The sequence below is a fragment of the Chroicocephalus ridibundus genome, chromosome 1 (genome assembly GCF_963924245.1).
Source record: "Chroicocephalus ridibundus chromosome 1, bChrRid1.1, whole genome shotgun sequence".
NCBI classification, from domain to species: Eukaryota; Metazoa; Chordata; class Aves; order Charadriiformes; family Laridae; genus Chroicocephalus; species Chroicocephalus ridibundus.
In genome coordinates, this window is record NC_086284.1 from 127,970,779 (window position 1) to 127,986,244 (window position 15,466).

Here is a 15,466-nt window from a genome sequence, read left to right on the forward strand (position 1 = left end):
ACAATCAACCTTATACTAATTAAAAAAAAATAAGCATCACAATTAAAGAAGACAGAAAAACACCATCACATACCAACAACTGTGAGGGGAAAAATGTTACTTTCAGCAAAACAAGGACATTGCTGGGACCAGAACATATGCATCAAAAGGGGAAATATGGTTTTACATAATGCCAGCCAACATTTTTTTAAAATCCGTTCTACAGCATGTAGCACTTGCAGACTCTTGCATGGAGGAGCAGAGAAAGAAAGACAAGTTCAAAAAGAGGAAAGCTGGTTTTAAAATGTATAAGGCAAAAGGTCCCTTGCACCCTTTTGTAAAGAGATACAAAACAGCTACTCTATAAATTGCAACGTTTCTTATCATGTAAAATAAATGTCATTTTACTGCTCAAAACAGATGATTAAGAAGTGGTAGCTGTAGACACAGCATTTGAACAGATGCAAAAAAAAAAAAAAGTATTTTTTTTTTTCAAAATGCAGTTGGAATGACAATAAAACTCCAGGGGCTGCACCATAAATACAAGTTTAAATGTTAGACTGGAGTTTAAAACCTGTGGTTTTAATTATATCTAATTATAAAGGCTCCAAAACCAGGAGAAATGAGAAAAACAAAAAATATTAATAATAAATTAAAACAATTTTGCAATAAGTTGTCAGGATTTGGCCTCACAATAACAAACCATACAGCTATATACACAGACAATGTACCAATGATTCATTAAAGGAACAAACCAAAACTTGATTAAATTTTATTTTTAAAAGGTGACAGCAGAACTTGCCTAATTTGCCCATTCAAAGTCAAAGCTATTCTCTTCACCAGCAACACACTGACAGAAATTTGCAAAGAAATACTGGATGCAAATCTAATACTCATTTTGAATGTCCCACAGGCTGGGGGCAATTCTTAAGTGCAATTTTTTTCTTTGTTCTCTCACGAGTAAAAGCAGAGTTCTTCAAAATTCAGTGTTGTATGAGCCTTCCCAATCTGTCCCCATAGATGTTTAAAAAGAAATGCACTGTATCAGACAATATACCATCACACAAACGTGTTCATACACACATGGACACCACAAACAGGAATGAGCTCAGGGACTTATTTTTAGGTTTAACTTTTCCACTCTGTCAAGATCAGAGGTATTAAAAAGCAGGAAGCAAAGCAGAGAGCACGGAAGGGGACAGCACAGCAAGAATTATCAAATCTTACGCAGCACCAATTCTTGAGCATTCGAATGAAGCAACAAGAGCCCCCGGACAGAGGCACTAGGACGATGCTGCCAAAGGATAACCTTTATAGGCTTCGATGAATTTTTTCTTGAAGGAATCATTTGAGAAACATGTTCCTTCTCCTTTAGACAATCTTTACATCAAATAACTATCCTTCTTTCTCCTGATTGGCATCTAGCAAGATAGATAAACGAACAGTGTAGAAATCCAGGCAAAAAAATCCTAAATCGATCAGAAGTAGGCAACAGCATAACTGCCAGATAAATGATAACAACTTCAGTCTCTGAACTTCCATTTCTTTCCCTTCCTTTCCCTTCCAAATTTACCCCTTTTCTAAGATCTTCAGGACTGTAATGCCGGCTTGCTGGCAGGGAAGAAGAGGGGCAGCGGTATTTGCAATCCAAAGCTATTTCTTTTAATGAATGCAATGAAAAACTGACCTCAACTGAGAAAACAAAGAGCATTCACTGAGGGTGAAATGTATCCCTGTATAGAGAGCCAGCATACAGACTGCACCACTGAAGCCCTATTCTGATGACCTAAATAGGAATAAATTGGTGCATGGACTTCATCACAGGGAATTTTGTCCAAAACCCCCATTTTCTGGTAGCAAACGAGGAAGCATTTAGCCCTCTTCTATCAAAGCACAAAGCTACACCACCCCCTTCCCATGCTGGGCACTATCCTGACAACTGCTTTTTGGTACATTTTTCCTAGTGGTTTTAACCTGAAGTCCTTCCTGCTCCATGCACATTCTTCCGATTAGAAAGGAAAAGGAGGAGATGCAACACCTAGCGTTGTTCCGTGAGTTAAGCACCGGGGCCCGGTTCCTGCAGATAAAATGGCCCCTTCTCCTCAAGGCAGGCTGAACCGGCACATGCTGCAATCCACCCATTAAAAGAAACGGAGCCTGGGAAACATCTGTCTGTGAGACCGCGTTCACTGCCATCTTGAAAAATTTCAACTAAATAACTGCAGTTAGCAGAACACCTGATGTAAACACACACAGACAGAGCATCTTAAAGAGCTATTTTAGCTACAGGTTGGAGTTAAACTCAGCGCAAAAGCTACAGAAAACCTCATTAAACTCAGAATACCAACCGGTGCCACTTCAGTAATGTCTTTCATTTTACAAACTGAGAAACCTGTGGCCTCGAGGTGAAATTATTTAGACAGGTATGTACGAGCAAGAGGTAGAAATGGACGCCTGCATTCCTGCGCACAGATGAGCTTGCTTGGCACTGCAGGGCAGGAGACGGCTGTCTGAAAGGAGTGCACTAATCACCTTCCGAAAAGCAAGGGAGGTGGCTCAAGAACAGCTGGTGAACTTCTACTGGAGAGAGACCCAAGAGCTGGAATTGCAAGAATGAGGAGCATGGCAGGTCAGGAAAGAGGTACATTAGTAGAGTGACAACAAGAGAGCAAGCATTACCTCTCCATAAAGGCTTTAAAAACAAATTTCAGAAGGTAAACATCTTTCACTGTGTTTTCTCATGATTCTTGCTTGCTATCAAGTTTATGCAGAGCCTGAAAACTATTCCAGCAAAGCTACCGACTATATAACGACTGAAATTCATTAACAACATTCCATGACTTGCATGGCACCTGACTCTACTGTGCCTGACTCAGGTTTATGGTCTAGTCCCCCACTTTTGTAAGAACCACATTCATTCCATCTAAAAATTAAAGAGAAGAAAATTAAATACCATTTGTTATCAGAAACATTTCAGAGGATGTCAGCCTTCTGCAACCTCTTAGCAATAAGGAAGTTCTGTAAGGGTTTGATTTCCCTTGAATACCTGCAGTCAGCTGGAGCAGGTTAATGAGAATCATATACAGTTCATTAGTTATGGGGAGAGGGAAGGCTAGGAAAGAATACAGCACAACACTCATTGGTATCTTTTGAATTTTCTACATAGAGTTTACAAAATGGGTCAATTATTCTCTTTCAAAGTACTTGCTCATATCATTGCTCTCACTTCTGGAACTGAAAATCAATGATGAATCAACTGCCACAAATAACTATGCACAGAAAGTAAAATACTGATGTCTTTACTCAGAAAAAAAACCCACCTCATTGATTATTGTCAAGAAATCCCTCTTCAACAACAAGGGAAATGGGGGAAAAAAACACCCCACCAAAAAAAAAAAAATCAAGCCCATTACTTTCAAGAGAATTTTCAAATAAGCTCGGGGCCACTCAGGAGACCTCATTCCAACATCAGAATCCAAATAATGACTTAGGATATGGCCCAGATTACTTTCTGGTATTTTAGGTTTGAAAACATAAGCAGGGCCATGGACTAATTGTGTCACAGAAATCGGAGAGGGAGGTCGATGCTGCATAGGCTCCTCATCTAACAAAAAAATAAGCAAACTTTGAAATTGGAACCCATATAGACACGTCAGCACAATGCTCTGTCTAGGCTCATCAGTAATGCAGAAGAACAAATCTTATTAACATAGATATAGCATTACACTATTTCTGCTTTTTTAAGGCGAATGCACTTTAGTTGGTACTAGTTCTCTATAAACAGGTTCATTTTGTCACCATTCTCTTGTCTTGAGGGAATAGAATAAAAAAAAAAAAAAAAAAGTAATGCGTATACTTAAAGAATCTTCCCCAAAAGGAATGTTTTCCTGAATTGAAGGCCTTTGTACACTTTCAAAAGTACACAGGAGTTTTCGTCATTTACAGTTCCGCCTTTGAACTCATGGCCATTTGTATGGTATAGCAACACTGAACTGGGCTCCTTCCTAACCATAGGGCTGAGGCTCAAACTGGGGTCACAGGGCTGCTGGTGGGAAAAACCTGATTTTTTTTTTTGTGATTTAGTAAAACAGAAGCAGAGGACAACCTACAGCATTGTGCTGGGATTGAGGGTTCCTGCCACTGCAAGTAACGGACAACATGAGACCGAAGCTTGCTTTCTCAAAACGGTAAATCTCCGTCTGTTATTAGGTCACTGCAAAGCTGTGTGTCCACAGAGATTTCAGCTTCCTTATGGCATTCATCTATTGAGTTTACTTTCCCAGTGAAGACTGTATCCATTACAAATTTTAATTTCCAAACCATGGCTCTTTCAGATAGAAAAGCATTTTAATCAGGAAAAAGGTGTATTTTTGGCTACTTTTCACACACCCCACCCCATCCTCAACAGCGTTTGAACTATTTTTGTTCAAGTATGAAAAATACTGCCTTTGGGCAAAGACTAACACTCCTTGAAATGTGGGTTTCAGAAAGTTAGAGACACTCAACTGAATAAAAGCTGCAGTGCATGATCAGTCCACCCTAATGGTCACTCTGAAACAGGTACTGGATGCGATTTCACCACAAGTCCCCTCATACCTGTTAAACATTTTGGATCCCCTAATAGCACAGTCCACCTCTCTCACTTATTCCTACTGTTAACAGAGTAAGCAATAAGCACTTGAGAAGCCCAGCTGTGAAAGTACATTAGAAGCTGAACTTCTCAACCCGGTGAAGAGTTAGTCTCTTTATAACTGCACTTAAGACCTGACCTGGACTCCTAAAGTGCAGCTTAACTGGTAGTTCTGCTATGGCCAGGTGGGACCCAGCATCCTTCTAAATACCTCTTGAAGCTTTCCTCCTACGCGGGGACGATGATGGTAATCAAGTTGGCTGCTGAAAACCATGATATTCCCTATTCCAACTGTTTTCTTGCACAAGCTGTCCCTAGATCCTGTTTATGTTCCCAAGGAACAGGAACAGTGACAGCATGCAGCTTTCACGAGGCCTTGCCCAAACAATTCTTTCTCGAAAGATACAGTTTTTTGTGAAGCAGTTCTAAAACTGATATTCTCTGAGCATCTTTTGGAATACAGCTTGAGGACTTTGCTTATGCCCTTTACAAGTTATCGTAGCGTATAAGCTTCTCCCACTTCTTTTCAAGGTTCATAATGCTTTGATCTTCACAGCCTCGCCGCTCCTGTTGAATGGTATCATCTCCCATGGCTCAAATTATCTTCAGTGCATAAAATGATAATACCTGCTAAGACGCAGGCTCTATCATATAATCACAGCAGAACCTTCACATTTATTCTGATTTAAAACAGAAACTTATATCAATAAATGTTTCATTGTGATGGGTATTTCAGTGCAGTGACAAACTGGGCGGATAGAGGAAATGTGGCGGATATAATTTGTTTGGATTTTAGCAAGGCCTTTGACACAGTACCACACAGGAAGCTCATAGAGAGACTAGAGAATTATGGTCTGGATAATAATACAATAAGGTGGATAAAAACTGTCTGACAGATAGGAAGCAATGAGTTATTAATCAATGGTATTAGATAAGAATAGAAAGAAGAATCTACTCTGATGCCGAGCAATAGGTGCTAGGATTATTATCATTAAACAGATTCATTAAGGATGAGAAGAAGAATGTAAATGTTGACAGCATCAAAAACTGATGATTCAGAAATAAGAAATGTATCAAATGTGAACAGAATCAAAATTGTAAGATCCAAATAATGGAGATGTGCATGAGCCAGAACAATGTGGTATTTAATGTATCTTAAAATGTAAAAAAAAAAGTTATTGAATACTGATATAGAATTTGGTTTTGAACTTGGAAATACAAGGTTTTCACTCTGTGAGCATACAACTTCGTCATGTTACTCTGCAATGGTACGGTCTAGTTGTGAAATTTGTTCCCTTGCAAAACAAACTAAAAACAAAATCGTAGCCACTGTGGTCACGAATATCATCTGACTTCTTTTCTTAGAGTAAGGATATTAGTTCTAATGATTAAAATTTTAAAGTTGAAAGTAATCACCTATAGTACCCTTACGTTCCTCTTTGGAATCAGGGTCCTCTTTCAGCTGTAGCCCTAAATTTCCAGCACCCTGCACAGTTAAAGGCTTTTTGTTGCCAATTTCTGGTTCAGGAGATGACATTTAGTTGTCCCCACAGAGACACTGTGTGCACATAATACTGGCTGTTTAATGGGAACTCCCTCTCCCCTTCCTTCACAGATCTGCCCTGAAGAAGTTCAATCTGACCCCCGTCTATGAAAGGGCAAGATCTTGGATGAAAGGCAATATACTGAGGTGAAATGAAAAACCACATGGCAATGCACATACACTTCATGGGACATATGGCAGAAAACATACAAGTGATAAATCTTTATTTTGAATTCTAAATGATAAATCTTTATTTTGAATTCTAAATATCTCAAAGTGTTGAGCAATTAAGCATGGCAGTTGAATATTTTCAGGATAAACTCAGCAATATCAGCGAGACATGAAGTTCGCTATATCCTGCCCCTTTCTCTCTTGCTAGCACTGGGACTTTCCTTTTCCTTGTACAGAGAACATACCTCCAGCACCACAGCACCAGCTGACTCGTGCCGCTCCCTGAATAAGGACAAAATAACTTTTGTTGGCCTCATTCTTGAGACACCAAGTGCAAACTGAACAACTTCGTAAAGGCTGCAGGTTTTCAGCTGTAAGAAGCTTCGGAAAGTGGTCACAACTCTTACTCTTGCCTGATTCATTGCCCTGCAATCTGACCTCAGGAGACCGTACCTAGCAACCAGCTCCCAGCTCCTTTTCGAGACCCGTCATCTATGTTTTTGGGACCTTGGATCTTCTCCCAGGACATAAAACATTCCTTCTACCTTCATGCAACAGCCAAACCCCATCTCCCTGACAAGCACCTCCTTCCCTTTCTGCCTGCGCTGTTAGAATCCACCTTCCCTAGTTCACACATGAGCATCCATTCGCACTCCTCTGCTGCACAGAAAGAGGGAATTAGGATGAAGGTGTGACACTGCTGTCACAGGAGAAAAAGTCAAGGAGGGAAGCGGTATTAGCAGAGGCATGAATTTGTAGTTCTAGTTGATGCCAGAGGAGTGGAAAGAATGAGGGATCGCAGTATCCCCCCTGCAGCTCTCCAGAGCAGCACCAAGTGTGACTTCTGGGGCCCTGGAACACATTTGATGGACATGAGGTCCACAACTGTTTGCTACCCTAGGCAGACGCCTACTTTGTCACATAAAGTAGTTTTTAAAGGTGCCCTCTGCCCACCTCCTTTGGAACTTATCTCTACAGGGCTACCAAGGACCTTGGGAGGAACTTTGGGATTTTGATGTATAAGAAGGGACACACTAATTTTAATAGAAAGTACAGTTAATAGAAAGTAAAGTTAGAACTACAGGCTAAGTTTGGACTTCCTATAAGCACGTGCACCTCAAGTGGTATCAGGACTCTTCTATGTATGGACTGACTTTATCCCACCATGTGCAGAAGCACAAATCAATGCACTCCTTTACTTAGGCACATTATTTATTCTTTTGCCAGTAGGCCATTAACCTGAAGTCCAAAACCAGCTTCATCTTGCACAATGTCATGCACAAACCATGCCCATAAGTTTCACATTATTTCAGTTTATGTAACTCCCATATTAAGCTCAAGGCCCAAGGAGGATACTGAACAATATCTTATTGTACAGGCTATTGAGATTCAATATTACAGGGACAATGCTACCAAACCCCCCAATTTCATTCGTCTCAGAAATCTTTGGAAATTTAATACCAGAGGACTTTGAGACCTTTGGACTGTATTGTAAATCTACTGCTTAAACTTTTACTGTAACACCAACGTGAGCTCTCAAATATTTCCCAGTAAAGTCCACATATGTAATTCTTCTTTAATTACATATCGTCCTACAAGAAGTGAAATTCAGACCAAGCTGGAACTATACAAAAGTTCAGAGAAGTTCAGTTCCTGCATTATGATTTTGCAAAGCTCTGTTGTAATTTTTTTCCCCCGGAAACAATACAGAAAAGGAGAATATATCAGCAATGATTCCAAACTGATCCCTGTGTCAGAACAGGAAATAATATTTGGGGAAAAAAGGGGAAAAAATCTTCCATTTACTTTCAATATTAGTAAGAGCAACAAAAAGGGTTTTATACTGCCAGCCACATCCTACAAAATCTAGCCAATAAAGCAACAGCATAATTACTAGATAAGTTTAAAATAGATTTTTAAAAATAATGGCTACTTTTGCTGGAGGCAAAGTATATCTAAACGTGTTGCAGGACTGGATTCAGAGACCTCAGCATCCTGCCAGCCTGGTCCAATACAAATTATGTTTGTAGTTATTGCAGGGACCTTGAGCTATACTGTGTACACACTTAAATCTATGAAATATTTATCTCTGCTTCAAATATGTAAGATGAAGAGTACACGCTAGGTATGAGCTCAGGCTAGTAGGGCTTCTGCAATGATTGAATTGTTCAAAGTGCCAAGACTAAAATTCATTCTGGCTCCATTTACACTACAAAAAACAAAACACCTCTAATATACCATAAAATATTATTATTAGAAGAGTAAGGTTGTGTATTCAACCTGTTCCATAATCAATGTTTAAACAAAACAGATGAAATCAAATGCACCCCCCTGGTGGTCAACCAAACTACAGAATTGAAACTGCTATATAACTTTTTAGCAGAAAAAAAAAGATATCTAAAAAAACACCCCTGTGTACAGCAAAATAAAAAAATTAGGTTCCATCATGTTAGCACTAATACTGGGCAAGGGACTACAAGACCGTATGCTAATTATGTTACAGGTAAAGAAGAAGTTCACATATGCAGTTGGTAACTAGATTTCTAATAAAACAACAACTTCAATCTTTTTCAAGTCTTTTCCAAAATACCAGAAGTGATTAGAACACATTATGGATCAGTCACTTGCCAAGTTTCATGTTTGAAATCAAAGCTGTTTTAAAATTTCCTGAACAACAAAAAAGCATTTTAAAACTGGTAACATTCAGTCATGGTGATATAAGCAAATACCAGCCAATCTGAATCTTGGAACATTCTTGATCTAATGCCTTTGTGTTGCCTCTAAGCCCAGAAAAATATTTCAGGCCCAACTGCTACGACAGTTAAAATAATATTCACAAATTAAAAAAAAAAAAGATAATTTACATATTATACAACTACATTTTTTATTTCTTCAATATACCTTGATGGAATTAAAAGCAGAGATCCTTCAAGACTTTTTGTCATCATAACTGAGATGCGTCTACATTTACCAAAGATGAACCTGCCTGTAATTTGTATGGAAGATCTAAAACCCTTCTCCTTCCCTCCTCTGCACCTCCCCCAGAAAGAGCTCAGCATTCTTGAAGTGTGTTCTCTACAAATAACTATACAAAGGAAGTGGGTCTATGATGGAAGAGCTGCTTAGTTGCTTTTCACATGCTGAGGAACTCTCTTTGAAATACTGCAGTCCAACACCATCGCGCCCTTCTCCTCCCACCAATACTAAGCAATGCATGAGGAACAAAATTTGAACCTATATCTTCCACAGTAAAGGTACTTGCAAAATACATTAAGCCCGCCAGGAAAAAAAAACCACCAACTGCTATTCCACTCTGTGGCTGCCTTTTAAGATTGTTGCCCATTACTCTTATGTTTGCAAGCAGAAAAAAAGAAATATGATAAGAAGTCACACTTCAGGGTAATAGTTTACAAGAAAAAGAACAAGATTCTAGGAGTTATATACACCTATAAATTCTCATTATGCATCTGTGTGTCCTAATAGAGAATATTACATAAAATACTGTATTATTTAATGTCAATTGAACGGAGGTTTGCTTTCAATTACATGTAGTCAAATGTCCCTATAATCAGTTGGTACAGTAACTGGGCAGAAATTCCCATATTCAGCCGTTGCTGCCTGAATCTCAAAATTATTTAGAAACACGCTTTCTTCTCCATGAAGAGATACCGTGATGCCAACAACAACTACAGTATTCCCCAAGCAGACCCAGAAACGCTAGAGCAGAACTTCCATGTCCAGCTGCCTGATCTTCTGCTGTAACCAGCTGACACAAGACTCTCCTCGTGCATTTCTCTCTTTCAGCTGCTAAAGTTTTTACTCTTTAACAGTACCCTATAACATTAATGGCTTTATATTTCCTAACTGTGACTGGACCTCATAATTGGTCAAGAGAGGGACTTTCCACCTACTGAGCTGTAACTCAAACCAGCCCTGAATTTTATGTAGTTGGTGATCTCCTTTCTGTTCTCATTAACTGAAAGTCTGCATTAATAAAAAAATAACTGGTACCGTAGGGCCCTGATGTTCACAGAGACAAATAAAGATCTCTCTATCGTATTTTAAAATGCTTCTTCCCCTGATGGATTACAGGAGAAAAGTTGTTTTTTCTTTGTTCTAAGCCACATTAAGTCCAAAAGGAGGAAGTCCTACACAGTAAACGAGTACAGAACTATTTCCTACCTCTGCAGGCTGCAGAAAATGCCACTGTGTTAAGTAAGATGGTACCAAGGCCACTTACATGTATTAGACTATTAAATCTGCATTCTTTTATTGTTCTTAAAATGGTAATGAAATGTTCCAGGCCAGTGTTTATTTGTGGGACTTCTAAAGAGTCACACACTACCACCATTTCTTTTAAAGCAGCACAACGGTCCACGTACCACTGGTGAGGCTCTTGCTGATGGCATGCATAGAATTTGTTAGTCACATTGCTCTGGCTCACCTTATTCCCAGTTGCTAAACTGCATATAAAGAGAAAAAAACCAAACCAAACCAAATCCCAATGAAAAAACCAGCTGAAAATACATTCAACATTTAACTTTGGACTGGAAGCAACCACAGTTCGCAAATAGAAAACTACACAATTCCAACCTGCAGGGGAGAGAAGCCTCACAGCTATTAATAAGAGGAGGATTGTCTCAGATTTCCTAAGATGCCTCCCACATTAAGACGTGTCCATATCAGGAAAAAATTAAGAACCCTATCTTTAAGTTCTCACAAGTACAGTTCCAATTAGGAAGGGTTCCTTGCTTTGAGCTATCACCATGCTAAAAATAGCGATGTTCAGGAAACACATTACTCTCAGAAGTGATTTCACATACAATCTGTAAACATGTTGCCCTTTTAGGTAAAATGGCATTTGTTTGAAAGCCAGAAGCCAGAAATATTAAAGTGGAAGGGATATTCAAAGATCATTTGGAGCCCTAAAAATTGAGATCTGTATGCTTTTTTGTTTTCTGTAAAAAAAAAAAAGAGACTGAAAAGACTAAGTAGGGATGGGAGAGGAAGGAGAGTGAAAAGAAACTTTGCACTTTTGCTTTGAAAGTTTTTTGTTTATACACACATATGTATACATATATAAAAGAAACGCTGATGTTCTTTTCTTTTCATAACCTTGTATGCATCTCTGAGAGACGTGACTTGTACCAACGCCAAATTTTGTCACGTTTTATACAAATTTCATGTTTTCATTTTATCAGATACAGCTTATAAGACAACTTAAAATTCAAACCATTCAGGTTATAAGTACAATGCTGTACAATAGTTTCCTTTACTAAAGGCTACTTTTTTTATTTATTTAAGGATTACTTATTTTTCTTTTCTGTTGTGCCTTCCCTTTGCGCTTTAAATGGTACAATGCTATTTTCTTGAAAGGTACGGTGGACAACTTCTTGGTTGGCGGGTGCAGAACACTGGATGACTATATTTAATATTAAAATTGGAGGCATTAAGCAGGAAAGTGATTTTTATTCTTCCAGGTGTTCAAAATACTGTTTGTTAAGTTTCTTAATAAAAGTTCTTAAGCAATCCTTGAAAAAATACATATCTTGCTAAAAGAACCAACAGAACTTTCAACATAGAATTGAAACTGCGTGTAATGTCATCTAAGGATTTCAAGAAGTCCTTAAATAAAGTAAAGAAAAATAATTTCTGTCATTGTCATTACTTGAAGGAAAGAGACACAGACAGGTGAGCCAGACTGGACAAGAATTTTGAGAACAATGATCTGTTCCTTCTCTTCTGATCATACTGAACTCTCTCAAAAGGAGATTAAAGTGCAAAGATCCAAAACTGAGCTTGTATCTATCCAAGAAGAATTAAACAAGTGCTACTGCCAGTGGAACTCCTATGGATAATTCTGTTACTATCACTCACCCCAGAATATCAATGCCATTAGTGGAAGATTAAAAGCTAAAACAATATACCATATGGTTAGAGCCAAGGGTGAAGTAAAGCCATAAAATGATGAAGTGAATCATCATTGCAGACCCCTTCTTGCAACCAAGTAGCGTGGCTCTTCATAATGTCATGCCATGCCATGCCAACTGGGTTGTACAATGAGAACCAAAACAGCAGTTCTTTCTGCTTGGCGTAAACAAAATAACTATGCAAGGACACCAGAGGTCTAGGACCCTCCCTTCCAAACTAGAACATCTGTAGCTTTTAACCACCTCTTCATAGTCAGTACTTTATTCTGTATTTAAGAAAGGCATCATGCTACACTGACACTGTGTAAGCAATGCCACAGGAACCACATAGTGATGAACTCATCTGTTATACCACCAGCCCCCGGCCCTGTCTACAGAGATGGCCAGAAGCAACCTTCTATTTTTCTGTGCTACAGATAAGGTCTACATAGCTCAAGACTTCACACCTCATTTTCAGAGACATCCTAATGTGGTCTTTGTCACACACAGTTTCTAATCATCTTTCGACAACTGGGACAAGTTGGCCCTCTGTTAATAAATGATGGTAAAAATAAAGCAAGGTCCTTAGTCTAAAAAAATGCGTTAAATATAATTTGGCATAGTCTAATGTAACTTCTGACTGATGACCCCTGAGATTTCTTGCATTATGCCTGATGGTTGATATTCACTGAAGACTCCCCATGGAATAGAAAAAGAGACTTTGAGACCAGAGAGTACAGAAAACCATATGTGGCAGTGGTCACTATGGAAAACTTGGTAGCGTCACAGACCCCTGTAGAGGAAGCAGCTTCACCTCAACTTTCCATACCACAGAACAAAAAAAAAACAAACCAAAACACATACCCAAGAACCAACATAAAACACCCTCTCCCTTTTATGAAGTGCTATAACAAATTCTGAAAACACCAACCATTTTATTACACAATCAAGAAACGTGAAGTTTATGACATGGCAAATGGTAAGCCTTGTGCTGGACAGACAGCTCAAACTCCGTGCATGCAAAGTAATCAAAGTTCAAGGGCAACAGGGATAGCAAACTCAGTTAATCAGGACCATTTGGGGCTCTTGGAGGTCACAGAATAGCCAACTAAAAGCCAGGAACAATGAGCCATCTTCTATGCAGAGCTGTACCTGTTATTCTCACTATCCTTCCAACCTAAGGAGTGTCATAGAAGATTCCCACACCACCAGAGAGAAATCAAACATATTCCATAAAAGAGCTTGACCCAAGCAGCAAGTTCCTTCTTTTGGAAAACCCATGGTGTAGCCAAAGCAGAAGCTGTTGCACACCTAAAGCAGAAGTATGCTAGGATGGATATAATTGGTATTTTCTTGCCTTGAACACAACATAAGTACACTGCAATCAGTCACCGACATGAGTATACAATATTTTGTAAGACCATAATAGTAATAAGTGGACAAAATGCATAAACATTTTGTAATACAGTTAAGCACCCCTGTGTAAGTTAATCACAAAGGGACAAATGGATATTTGTGTTATTGCTGCAGAAAAGAGGGTACAGGAAAATATATGAGAAGTACTAAAATCTGCAGGATGAGAAAAAGGACACAGAACAGGCAGGAAAGCTATCTGTAGAATCAGAATAATCCTGAATACTAAGCTGGAAAACTGTCCGTTAGAAACAGAGCAAGTGCTTGTCTTAAACATAAGAAAATGCTGAGAGCAGATGAGATTACCCCACTTTGGGGGGGGCGGGAACAGGGATGAGAAGCATACAAATCTCAAAGAAGAGCAAATGAAAGAATGTGGAAGATGTCACTTCCCTCACGAAAGAGCTCTTGACTGATGACCTCAACCTTGGTGACTAAGACCACCTGGAATTGTAGGACAACCAAAAGGCATCAACTCTGTGGTATTGTACACTCACAGCTAATGTAGAATGGGATTGTTAAGAACCAAATGTTCGAATATGCAGCAATAATAACTAATAATGATTGAGAATTACTGGCTATATGTATTGTTAATGAATGACAGTCTAGTAAAAATTTGCTTTTAAGCTGGCCTGATTTACTAATCCTCCAAACACCCATTCATTGTAACCGATGCTGATACCCAGCTTCCCACTGCACGGCTTGTATGTGGCATCACATGACGAAATAAGAAAAGAAGGGAGGGATTTGCTCTAGCATACAGACAGGTGAAAGGAATGAAAATGAAGCCTTGATGGTTTACTTTTCACAGATTTGCCAGTGTATGACAAAACAGAAAAAAAAAAAAACAAACAACAAAAAAACAACAAACCAAGCAAGTGAACTAATGTAGTCTCTTTCTCTTATGGCAAGTTTCAATTTGCAATAAATCACAGATAGTACATGAAGAGCTAAATAAATCTCTCCTCATTTCTGGGAGACCTTTTTATTAATGATAAGCTAATGTTCAGGTAAACCTCTCAAACCTATAAATGCTCTTAAGTCTCCTTTCTTCAGGCTGCACAGTCCATTCCCAAACTGTCCTCAATTCAGAGAAACACTTTCACCTGCATTCAATCAGCAGAACCTGCTCAAACCTTTCAGTATGAATCATTATCAAGACGTATGTCAGCATATCTTAAGAAAATACTGACAGCCTGTTTACCATTACCTTCTTCCTTCTCAGTATTTGGCAATAAAGAACCCTGAGATTCTCAGTCAGGAAGCTGAAAATCACCCTCATGCCACACCGAGATCGATTCAATCAATTGATATTTTCTTACTGCATAAAGATACAAGTGGTTTGCCAAAGGTCATAGAGCAAATCATTGGTTAAACCTGGAATAACTAAGCATATCCTATCTCTGGACATCAGTTATTTCTCTTGGTTTCCTTAAGGCTAAGATTGTGCTGTCTGGACGCATCCTCTCCCTAATACTCTTATAATTTACCTATTTCAACCACATTTGATAGAGGGGTATAGCCCTGAATAAAAAAGATGATTCCTAGAAGCTTCATAAAAAAAAGGCCGGGCTAGAGAGAGACACTATTAATTCCCCCCAGACAGAACCAACAGTACAAGTTCGTACCTTAAGGACCACAGAATTGGATTTATAAACATCTCAAAAACCAGAAAATACTTCAGTGAGAGGTCACAACTTCTTAGGCAGCAAGTCAATCAACCATAACATTAATCCGTAGAAAATCTAGATCCGCAGAAATTCCAGTGCTCACTGAACTAATTGTTTCTTGAAAATTACTGGAAGTGCATTTTTTTCCTCT

The 15,466-nt window shown here is 38.8% G+C and overlaps 1 protein-coding gene across 10 annotated transcripts in view; it reads right to left on the reverse strand.

The window, feature by feature from the left end:
- Positions 1–15,466, reverse strand: part of ZBTB20 (zinc finger and BTB domain containing 20) — a 487,426-nt gene that overhangs the window by 318,325 nt on the left and 153,635 nt on the right. The gene's annotated exons all lie outside the window — the stretch shown is intronic.